Raw genomic sequence first — 10,808 nt, forward strand, 5'->3', positions numbered from 1 at the left:
CCTACAGCCTCGCTTGCCCCAGGTCTCTCCACCCTTTCCCCCCCTCAAGGCCACCCCTGACCGTAGTGTCACACGGTGCAGTCCCCACCAGCCACATCCCTTCTCCCAACCCTGCTTCCAGCTCTCCACAGCCCTTGTGAGTTGCTGACAGGATCGTTTTTCTCGTTTGCTGGTTTTCTGTCTGTGTCTCCCCGTAGAATCCGAACTGCCCGCGGGCAGCTGGCTTGGACCGCTCTGTTCACAGCTGTTTCTCTGGCCCTCAGGGGTGCCTGGCTCACAGGACTGTTTGTTGAAGGTACAAGTGGTCCCCACATGGCCCATCGGTGCCATAGCCCACCACCGGGAGAGGGTTCAGGCTGTAGGCAGCTGGCTCAGAGAGCGGCTGGAGGTCACAGTCAGGACCATTCTGGAATCACGGAGCTGGGGAAGCTGGCTTTGCTGGTGCCAGTCTGCGTGCTCCTTCTGATCGTCCCAGGGCGTCCACTCCTGTAATCCTCTGACTGAGACTTTTCAGTGGGCTTTCTGGTCGAAGGGGACAGCTCCGGGAAGCCGACAGCACCCCAGGAGCCCCTGGGGAATGGTCCCCAAGGCCCCGGGCCCTGCTGTGCTGGCTGTGCTGGCTTTTTCTGAGTGTTCAGTCTTAGTGCAGCAGGGGTCTGCAGCGCAGGGTGCCAGCCTGCTCACATCCAGGGCACATGCCCTTGGTTCCACCAGGCAGAGCATGGCATCCGCTGGCCACGCCGTCTCGCAGCAGTGACCACGTCACAATGCTGGAACCAGGTGGGCCGAGTCTGCTGCTGTCCCACCCTCCCCCGCCCCCCAGGTTGGAGCCCTGTGAGGGCATGTGTGCCTGTGCAGGAGCTGAGGGGCAGTCTTGCAGAGCAGACACAGGCTCCTAAACCCAAACCAGCGTAAACACCAAAGCAGAGAGGACATGCCTTCTGCTCAAAGGGATCACTGGACGGGGGTGTTTCCGTCAGTGCCGGCCCCAGACACAGTGACATGGGGGCTGTACTGAAGGGTTCTTGGGACCCCCATCCCCCGACAGGCTTACCACCCGGCCCTGCGATTTATGAACAAGTTTCAGTGAGAAGCCAACGCCTGGCCTCAGCTGTGCTGCCCTCCGAGGTGGGGCCTCTGCAGGAGAGCACGCTGGTGGAGTGTGCTCAGGGGCCTTGAAACATGGGCTCCGAAAGGCCTGCTGGACCCAGAAGTGACACCACAGGCCCGGTAACTGGCTTTCTTTTAGCGTCCCAGGTTCGTAAGCAAGCTGCCATTTGCAGCTGGGTGTTCATGACTGTTCTTGCCGGCCAACGTCACGACCCGTTCCGCGATCCCGCGCAGGGAAGGTTCGATCCAGCCAGTGGTGTCTTCAGGGAGGCTAAACCTGACCGACCGGAGCAGACGCCGGCCATTTCCCGGTAAGTGCAGTCCAGATCAAATTCTGAAGCCCTTTTTACTGGTTAATTCTGTTTTTGGTTTGTGGATCTGATTTGACTTTCAGATGCATTTAATAATTGCTTTAAAGGAGAACTTGAGAACATTAAACGCAGCCGCTCTCTCTCGCCCCCGGCCATCCCTGGGCTGCACTTGAGTTACTCTCTCTGAAGCCATGAATGTGTTTTGAATCAAAACTGCCTGCCTGGCCTGCCAAGAGCAGGTCAGAGATGGCTCTCTTATTTTTCTGGGCACCGTGGAAGCAGCCCCACCGTGACCCTGCTCAGGCGGGAACCAGCCACTCGTGGCCAGACCGGAGAGTCGCTGGTCACGATGGACTTGACCTCACTGGGTCCCGCCCTCTGGGACTGTCTTCCTCCACAGGAAGGCGGAGACGCCTGCCCAGCCTGCATCCTCGTGTCCGGGTCCTGCTCCTCCATTCCCGGCGCCAGGCCTGCCAGCGGGGCGTTGAACACACACCCACGTTGTACTTGCACCCAGTGAGGGGCCGGTGGCCGGTGCCCAGGGTCCACTGGGCAGGGCGGGCCCTGGAGTCAGACCACCTAGGTCCCTGCCTTCCCCAACCAGTCCTGGGCCCCCCTGGGCTATCTGAGCCTCAGTTTCTACATCTGGAAAAGTGGGGTCTCGCAGGGCAGAAGTATCAGTGGGCAAACGTCCCTCGACACCAGCCGAGAGCAATAACAGCGGTGCCACCAGCAACTGAAGCCGAGACGTTCCTGCACCCACGCTCCTCCCCAGTCGGCAGGCACTCTGCTCTGCCCGGGAAGCCGAGCTGGGCCCGACTGTGGCCCTTGGCCACAGAGCTGGGTCATTTCATGGCCTCCCCCCGCCAGGCCGGACTTGCCTGCTGGCTCCCAGGCTGACAGGACGTCCCCCAGGCCCAGAATGGGCTGTCTAAGGGCTGTGGGTGGGGCCCCACGGGGGGTTGGGGGCCAGGCAACTCGGGAGCAGGACGAGGGGGACCCAGAGCGGGCAGCTTCCTCCGGAGCGACGGCTTCTCTCAATGGTATTGAGTTTCATCTTCCATCTAAACTGACAGTGTTGAGTGGCGGGTTCAGCCAGGTGGGTTGGTTTGTGAGGTCACAGCCACGAATGGCAGGGCCAGGATCAAACAGGGATCTTTGCAGCCCTGAAGCACAATTCCAAGATTTTAAGATGCTCTCGATTTCAAGATGTATCCCTGAGGAGCTTTTAGGAAAAAAATATACCCAAGCAGAAACGTTACTACATGAGTTATACATACTGGTTTTAAGACACATCCGAGAATTTGAAAATGAGAAGAAAAGAATGTGTTTTCGAACTGGAGCAGCGGTTACCCGCGGGGCATACATACGTCTTCACGGAGGGGTTTTCCTTGTCCTGGTCCTGACTTGGGCTAGCACGGGTGTTGGGAGAACCCTGGGTTCTCAACTGAGGTGAAGTTCCATGAATTTGAGGGGCTTCGGTGGGGAACAGGAAGCGATGGAGGAGAGGCTTGAACCTGGACTTGGAGATGGGGGAGTGGACAGTGGCTATGCCGTGGGTAGCCAGTCCTGGGGCCTCCGTCCCTCATCTGCAAACAGGACTAAGAGCACATTTCGAGGGGCCCCTGAGGACACGAGGAAGCAAGGACGTGGGGTCCTGGAGCACAGGCCAGGCCTGTGGGCCCCAGTGCACTCACTGGAAAATAAGCGGAGATGCCCCGGTCCCCAGCACTCGGCCACGCGCTGCAGGCCGGCTCCTCTGGAGGGTCTGGTGGGGGCGGGTCTGCGGGGATTTGTCGGGAGCCCCAGACCTGCAGCCCCCGCCCCCGCGGGCAGGGAGGCTCCAGGCAGCCGTGGCCACGCGGCTCCTCCTTTCCATCACTGTTAGCAACACTTTAAACTGGTTCCAGAGTTGGATTCCAGCTGTGAAACCAAGCGAACCCAACACCAGGCCTGGCCGATGCCAGTGCATCTGGAACAGGAAAATATACCAGCCCGTCCAGGGTTTCCGTTCAGATTGGACTCCGGCCCTGGTCCCCGTCCTGATCCAGAACTGGGAGAGAACCTGGCCCCAGAGGAACCGCGGGGCAGATCCTCCCCTTGAGAGGCCGCCTGTGACGGTGCAGGGGGAGGTGTCTCAGGGCCACGGAGGGGCCACCAGTGACCCCGCACCGGGGCAGCCCGGTCTGAGCTGGCCCACCCCAGCCCCGGTCAGGGAGCCGCCCTGCCCTCCAGGAGTGGGAAGCTTGGAGCATCCCCAGGGCCGCGCGGGGCCTCCAGCCTGGCCCAGGCCAGGGAGGGACTTGCTATGGCCAGAAGGCCGGGGTGAGGCCAGGCCCGAGAGGAGGCTCCCGCCTGCTGAAGGAGGAGGTGCTGTGAGCGCGCTCCGTATCCCCTGCCTGTGCAGAGATGTCGTCTCTGGGGCTTTTTCCCTTTACGTGAAGACAAGGAAAGAACAGAACAATCGTGGGAAAATGCCAGGAGAAAAATTCATTTCAGTTCTTGACATGTGACTCCTTCAGAGAGGAGCTGCTTTCCAGCCAAGGGCTCCCCAGGGAGGGCCCCCACTGTGGTCCCAGGGCCCAGGGCACCAGCGACCTGTTCCCAGCCTGCAGTCCACTCAAGTCGGTGGCCGGGAGAAGGGCCGCCCAGGTCACCCCTCAGGCCGGGCGCTTGGTCCTCCTCCTTCCGGGAGTGCCGGCCTCCCGGGAATTGCTCAAGGTTAGTTTACGTGGCCCCAGGACCGGGGGGCTGTCTGTGGCTGGTTGATGTGGAGACACAAAGCCCCAAGCCAACCCCCACACCCGATCTGGGACAACCCTGCAAAGCCCTTCTAGCTGAGAGCTCCCGGGGGGCTGCAGCCCAGTGTCCCCGCCCCAACCATCCGCTGCCTCCTTCCGGTTACTGCCCGAGTGTGAGGCCATCACTAATGAATTCCACCTCAGAGTCCAACCTAAGATGAGGGTCCACACCGTCGACCTCATTTGTTTATTTTTAAATTAATTTCCAAAGAGTAGAGTAATATTCTGAAGTGCATCTTAAGCTGTAAGTTACTATTGCTCCAAGAAAAGTGTCATGTTCTTGTTGGCATTAGTGAGGCGTTCAGCTCTGGAAATGGCCTGAGAGGTAACATAGCCTGAATCCATGATGTTACCAATGTGGAAACTGGGGCCTGGGGAGAGCAGGTAAGCTCCTGACATCTGCACCCCAGCCCACCCCACGCGTCCCAGCCCACCCCATGCGTCCCAGCCCATCCCTGCACCCCAGCCCGGCCCTGCATCCCAGCCCACCCCACGCATCCCAGCCCACCCCATGCGTCCCAGCCCACCCCATGCGTCCCAGCCCACCCCATGCGTCCCAGCCCATCCCTGCACCCCAGCCAGGCCCTGCATCCCAGCCCACTCCTGCATGTGGAGGGCAGAGAGCACACCAGTAACTTTTGCAGGGCATATTGGGACTGCCCTGCAGGACCAGAGGGCACAGCCTGGGGGACTCTGGGCACACAGGGTAGACCCTGGAATGAGACCATGGCAGCCCTTGTGCTCAGCCAGCACCCCAGCCAGCCATGTCCCCGTGGCCTGGGTCTGGGGGGACAGCTCTGCGGAGGTGAGTCTCCAGCCAGGCTGTGCGTGGGGAGACGGGGAAGATGGCCGTGTGCGTGACATTAGGAGAGCCCGGCCCGGCCCCACTGCTGCGTGGGAATGTTAGAACTCAGCACGGGGTAGGAGGACGTCCTGGCTGACCGCATCCGTCCTGGCATCTCAGAGGAGTCGCTCCCCCACCCCCGCCCATGCTGCAGGGGACAGCGGGCTGCTATCGGCCCGCCTTCCGTCTTCCAAAGCTCGTGGTTGCCGCATTTGCGCCAGGCAACCTGAACCCTGGCTGGCTCTCCAGTGTGGGAGCCCCCTTCCACTGTTTGCTCATTTCCCACGGCAGCTCCAAGGGGCCGGCCCCGGCCTGGCTTAGACAGAAGCCTTGCGGTGCAGCCGGGAGCTCGTGCACCCAGCCTCCGTCGCTGATGGGGGCATCTGGGTTTCAGGGCTGGCCTGCAGCAGGTGTCCGTGAAGGCAAGTCTGCTGGGCTGGGGGGGCCTCACTCCAGGATGCTGTGAGATTGATGGAGGCTGAAACGGCGATCCGTCCACAGCATCAGGCAGGCTCTAGGGAGGGGGCAGCCCCTCCGTGTGCAGTGTGGGGACATGACAACACTCAGCCCAGGTGACGTGAGGAACAGCTAGACAGGGGCCGTTAGGGATGAGGGGAGATGCTGGTGCCCAGGGGGCCGGCTGGCTCTCTCCTGCCCTTCATGGCCTCCCCCCTCTCTGCCACGAGGGCACCGCCACCCAGCGCTCTGGCTGCTCTCGCCCTGGCCGCCTGGCCCCGCTATGCATGTGAGTGAGTGTGGGTGGGGTCGTGGGAGTGTGCTCTGGCTCTCAGGAAATGGAACATCCCAGGTGCGCACAGGTGGGCGTGGTCAAGCCTGGTGCCCAGGTGAAGATGTGGGTCCCGCTGCTCCTGCCCGCTGCCCCTGACTGGGAGGGAGGAGGGTGCTGGCCAGGCTCCCGCAGGGCCCGGGGGAGGGAGCAGAGGGGCTGTGAGGCAAGAGCCCGCTCCTGCTAGTTCTGGGTCCCGCCTAGCTGCACCCCAGCACCTCCTCGTGGAGACGGGCTGCCCGCGCCTGGAGCCGGCTCTCCCGGAGGTGTGAGCAGAGTGAGGCCTGCAGCCTGGGACCAGGGCCCGAGGCCTGGCTCTGTGGGAAGCCCCTCCTGGGAGCCAGGTGGGCATCGCAGGTGTTTGCCCGCAGGGACCCTGCTAAAAGGAGCCATTGAGAGGTGAGGCTAATTGGCGTCTCCCACCCACCTGTGGGAGCTTCCAGGCGCTGGGCGCGCGGGAGGTGACGGTGCTTCTTTTCCTGGTCTGAGTGTGAGGCTGGCTTGGCCCGGCCCGTGGAATTCGGGAAGCAGCCCTGCAGGGGTGGCCCGTTGTTTCTCAACACTTTCTGGGAACCTCTGGATCGGCACATTCCTGCCCCTGCTGCCAATCGTGTGGGAGCCCAGGGGAGACGTCAGAGGCCTCGAGTTCGTGGCCCTTTGACCTGCCTGCAGGTGCTTTGGAAGACCTTCCCAGCCGTTTCCCCTGAGTCCAGGTGGGCCTGCAGGGCGCCTCGCACGGGCGAGGTCCTCCTTTACCCAAACACGCGTCCGAGGCAGGCCGCGGGGTGAGTGAGCAGGGGGCGCAGGCGGGGCACGTCAGCCATGTGGAGCCGTCCGCACGGCCACCTCAGATAAACCCGAGGGGCGGGGAGGGAACTGCGGAGGTTGGATATTAGACCTGTGGTCACCCCAGTGGCAGGGCTCCCTGGGGACCTGGGGCCTCTCCTGACTCCAGTCGCAGGGCCATTGGCCCCAGCACCTCCCTTTTCCCTGCAGGGCTGCGTGGACCACTGCAGTGGCCTGGACCAGGTTACCTGCCCGGGCCCTGGGTGAGCTCTCTCAGTGAGATCGCCTCCCTGATCTGCCCTCGGTGGGGGTGGGTCCTGACATCTGTGTTTCCGTATCTCAGACAACCTGTCACCGGCCACGACTGCGAGCAGGCAGGGCGGGCAGGGGAGGCTCGGGCGGCGTCCAGAGGGCACGGAGGCCAAGAGAGGCGGACCCAGCCCCTCTCTGCTCACCTGTGAAGGCAGGTGTGCGGGGCTGGCCCCCCGCAGGCCCTGGTATTGTTGCTAAGCACACAGGGAAATGCAGGTGTGTGGAGGGAAGCCGTGAGTTGAGGGTCTGGACAAACAGGTGCGAGCTGTGGGGCAGCCTGAGTCACTGCGGCCAAATCGAGAGCCTGCGCAGAAGCGCCGTCCCCGCCGCCCCCCGAGCCGGGGTCTTGTCACAGGAGACAGTCTGGCTTTGTCTGGAAAGGCGGGTGCGGGGGGGAAGCTGGTTCCTCGGCCGCATCCCTGTGAACCCCATCTCACTGGCCACGCATAACGAGGCTGTTCCGTGTCCTGTTTTTGAAAAGCTTCCTCGTCTGCGTGGACCTCTCTGCTCTGGGTCGAGGAATCACATGGCTTCTAATCAGCCGCTCAACGGGTGGTCATGCCTGGATGGTGGCCTCCCCGTGACAGCATTTATGTCTCTCCCGACTCAGAACCCAGAGGAAGCCTGCAGAGTGTCCAGGGAAACCGGCCCAGGCAGCAGACAGGCCAGTGTCCGTGTGCAGCTTGGCCTCGGCCCAGAGGGAAGCTCCGGGGCCCAGGTGACCTGCTGAAGTCGAGGCGGCCAATTGGAGGACAAGTCCGAGAAACGAGACTTTTCAGCATCTTAGAACTTTCTGAAATGTTCATCTTCTCATATCCAGCCTTAGTTTTTCAAAATCGTGAGTCCTTAACATTCGTAACCTCCCAGGATGCGCTCTGACACCATGGGAGAGAGCAGAGCCCCCCCAGTCAGGAGGCCGGTCCCCAGTGTCTGCCGTCGGCTCCGCGGTGGGGGCGGGCGTGGGGCTTCGGACTCTGGGACCCGTGGTGACGGGGGAGGTGGGGGTTATCCCCCCCCCGGGGCCCTCCAGCCAGACCCCGCCGCCCCGGCCCCTCCCGCCCGGGCCCCGGGCACGCTCTGGGTGCCCCTGCCTCTCCATCAGAAGAGCGGCCGTGCACACCCAGCCCGCCCGCCGCAGGGGCCAGGGTCCACGTGGGATGGCGCCGGTGGCAGTTTGACAAAGAGCACAACATCCCGGCAGAACTCCCTCTAGTCTGAGCCTCGGCTTGGCTATGCCGGCTCTCCAACAGCTGGTGACATTGGACAGTTTCCCTGGCCTCTCTGTGCCACGGTTTCTTTATCTGTGAAATGGGAATAACAACACTTCCCATGAGATACTATCTAGAGCGCCGGGCATGACGCCTGAGCTTCATCGGTGCTCAGCATGTTAGATGTGGCCACTTTAATCATTTCTCCATCCTTGTCTCCCCATCGGTCTGTTCCACGTCTGGTTCTGCCCGCGGCCACTCCCTGCTGACTGTGGGTGAAGACCCCCACGGGCCGCTCTACTGCTGTCCCCGGCCTTCCTCACCAGGAGCAAGTGCTGTGCAGTCAGAGAGACCCCTCTGAGAGCCCCCAGCCCCTGGGGGCCCACAAATGGGGGGCGGGGGCCAGCCCTTCTCTGAGGGGCTGCCCCGGGGCCGAGGGACAAGGACCTGCCATCCCTGGAGTCCAGCCCAGCCCCTCCAGCTTGTCCTGGTTCAGCTCCCTCGAGGGTGCCCTGTTCAGGCTGCCCTGCCGTCTTCTCCCCACACACGTGGCACATGGTGGCCACAAGCCCATCCATGTCCAGGGCTCTGTCCAGGCCCTAGGCTGTGACAGGACCACCTGTGTCCCCTCCGCCCCTCTGCCCCTCCCTGCCCCTTTCGTTCACGGCCTTTGCCCGGTGCCAGGCCTCCTGTGCGGCCGTGGGCGAGTGTCTGCTCCTGCAGCCTGGTGAGCTGTGGACTCCTGGTTCCTTCCAGGTTAATCGCCACGTTCCCTGGAACTCCAGGGGTGCTCCCACGGGCCACGCGTCTGTGTGGTGGTCGGTGCCCTCTGCCCACGGGAGGCTCCGGGCTGCAGTCCTGGCCTCCGAGTCCCTTCGGGTCTCTTGGAAACCAGCTCTGCCAGCCAACCCTGCAACTACCCTCCCTACGGGCGTCCCCCGCTCTGACACAGGCCTGTCCTTCCCTGTTCCCTGTGACACCAGCCACACTTCACCAAAGCTGCCGGGGGAGCGGGGACTCGGACACAGGCCAGTAGAAGGAATGCCTTCACACCACCCTCTCCGCAGGGGCTCTCGTGGCCCCAGGCCTGAGCCCGCCCCTCTCCAGTGACGGTGCCTGCCCAGGCCCTCTCTTCCTGTACTGGATCAGGCCTTTTCCAAGACTGGAACTTGGAAAAGATGACCCTCTCCTCCCAGGTTCCGACTTTGCCCTCAGGCCCCTCCCGGACAAGCCCAGGGTGAGCAGCGGAGCAGCAGGGCCTGCCTCGGGGCCTGTGAGCCACGGGCTCTGGCCGGGAAGAGCCCCCCTGGGCCGTCCCAGCCCGTCCCAGCCCGTCCCAGCGGGGTCGCTGTCGGGGCCTGGCCTCCGTCCCTGGAACATGGAGCAGGGAACACACAACACACATCCCACACTTACACGTACAGTCACATGCTCACACTCACACACTCACACACATTCGTATGCTCACCTTTTCTAAGAACGACCCGCCATCCCCAGGAACAGTGCAGATTAAATCCGTATTTAGGAGAAGTTCCCTAAAGAAAACACAATCGGCCGAGCCGCAGCGCTGCCCCGGGGAGCCGGCCTTCACCTCGCTGTGCAGAGCAACTTAGCTCCTCGCTGACAGCGCTTTTCTGCAGTGTGATATTTGCTTTCCCTTCACAGACACAAGAGGCCCATCACGTTATTTTCCCGAGACAAAGAGCCATATGTCCTCGGGAGGTGGATTAAGCCACCGCCTCTAGAAAGTCAGAAAAGCTGCTTGGGGCATCATTTCCAGCCACCGAGTTCCAGGAGACGTTGGGGTCCGACCTCGGTCAGCACCCCTGCCTCGCGGATTCAGTCCCCCCACTCAGCGGGACCCCGAGAGTGAGCCTCATTCATTGTACCCACAGCGCCGGTGCCGGGCTGCCGCGGGGAAGCGCTTGTCCTGTTGTGGAGGAAGTGGGCTTGGCGAAGTTCACGGCTCTTTCCAGTGGAATCCCTGGGGTCTAAGGGAGGAGGGAGCCAGGAACATAGATGAAATGATTCCTGCAGAGCAGTTTTAGGGGAGACCATCAAGAGAGCATCCGTTATGAAAAACAGACAGTCTGTGATGCTAAACGTTCACCTACCTTATGACTCAGGTGTTCCATCAAAAGACCTGGACAAGAATGTTCTAGAAGCCGTGCTCACAAGGGCAAAATGCTGGACTCAGTCCAGGTGGCCATCAACAGAGAGACGATTGCAAGGAAGCGAAATGATACATAGGAATGGCTGTAAGGCAGAAAACCAACCGAGAGAAGTGTTTTCAGAATGCAGAAGAAAGGGACAAAGAGGAGGAAAGCTGCGGCTCTCTGCACGGGGGGCGAGGGAAGGAGGCCCGGTACCAGAGAACACACACACACACACATACACATCTGTTCTGATACACACACGCCAATAAATATTTACTTCCTTGGGAAAAGAGAAAACCTAAGAAACTACAAACAAGCAATAGTCAAAGATTTAAGTGGGATTAAAAAATGTCTCCAAGGATCAAGAAAGCCTGGATCTGCGGAGGTTTCTGAGTACCATACAGTAAAGTAAGAACGGTCACTTAGCTGTGCCTGGTGATATTTTTAAAATTCAGAAATAAAAAATGTACAAAAGAAGGAATCCACAGAGGGA

General features: G+C 61.4%; 1 long non-coding RNA gene across 1 annotated transcript; it reads left to right on the forward strand.

Moving 5' to 3' along the window:
- The first annotated feature begins 882 nt into the window (after positions 1-882).
- LOC116663831 lies at positions 883-4,629 on the forward strand. Its single transcript, XR_004320203.1, has 3 exons — positions 883-1,128; positions 1,250-1,421; positions 4,516-4,629. It is a non-coding gene; the product is annotated as an uncharacterized LOC116663831 (long non-coding RNA).
- Positions 4,630-10,808: the final 6,179 nt, after the last annotated feature.

The sequence above is a fragment of the Camelus ferus genome, chromosome 5, assembly GCF_009834535.1.
Source record: "Camelus ferus isolate YT-003-E chromosome 5, BCGSAC_Cfer_1.0, whole genome shotgun sequence".
Taxonomy (NCBI): Eukaryota; Metazoa; Chordata; class Mammalia; order Artiodactyla; family Camelidae; genus Camelus; species Camelus ferus.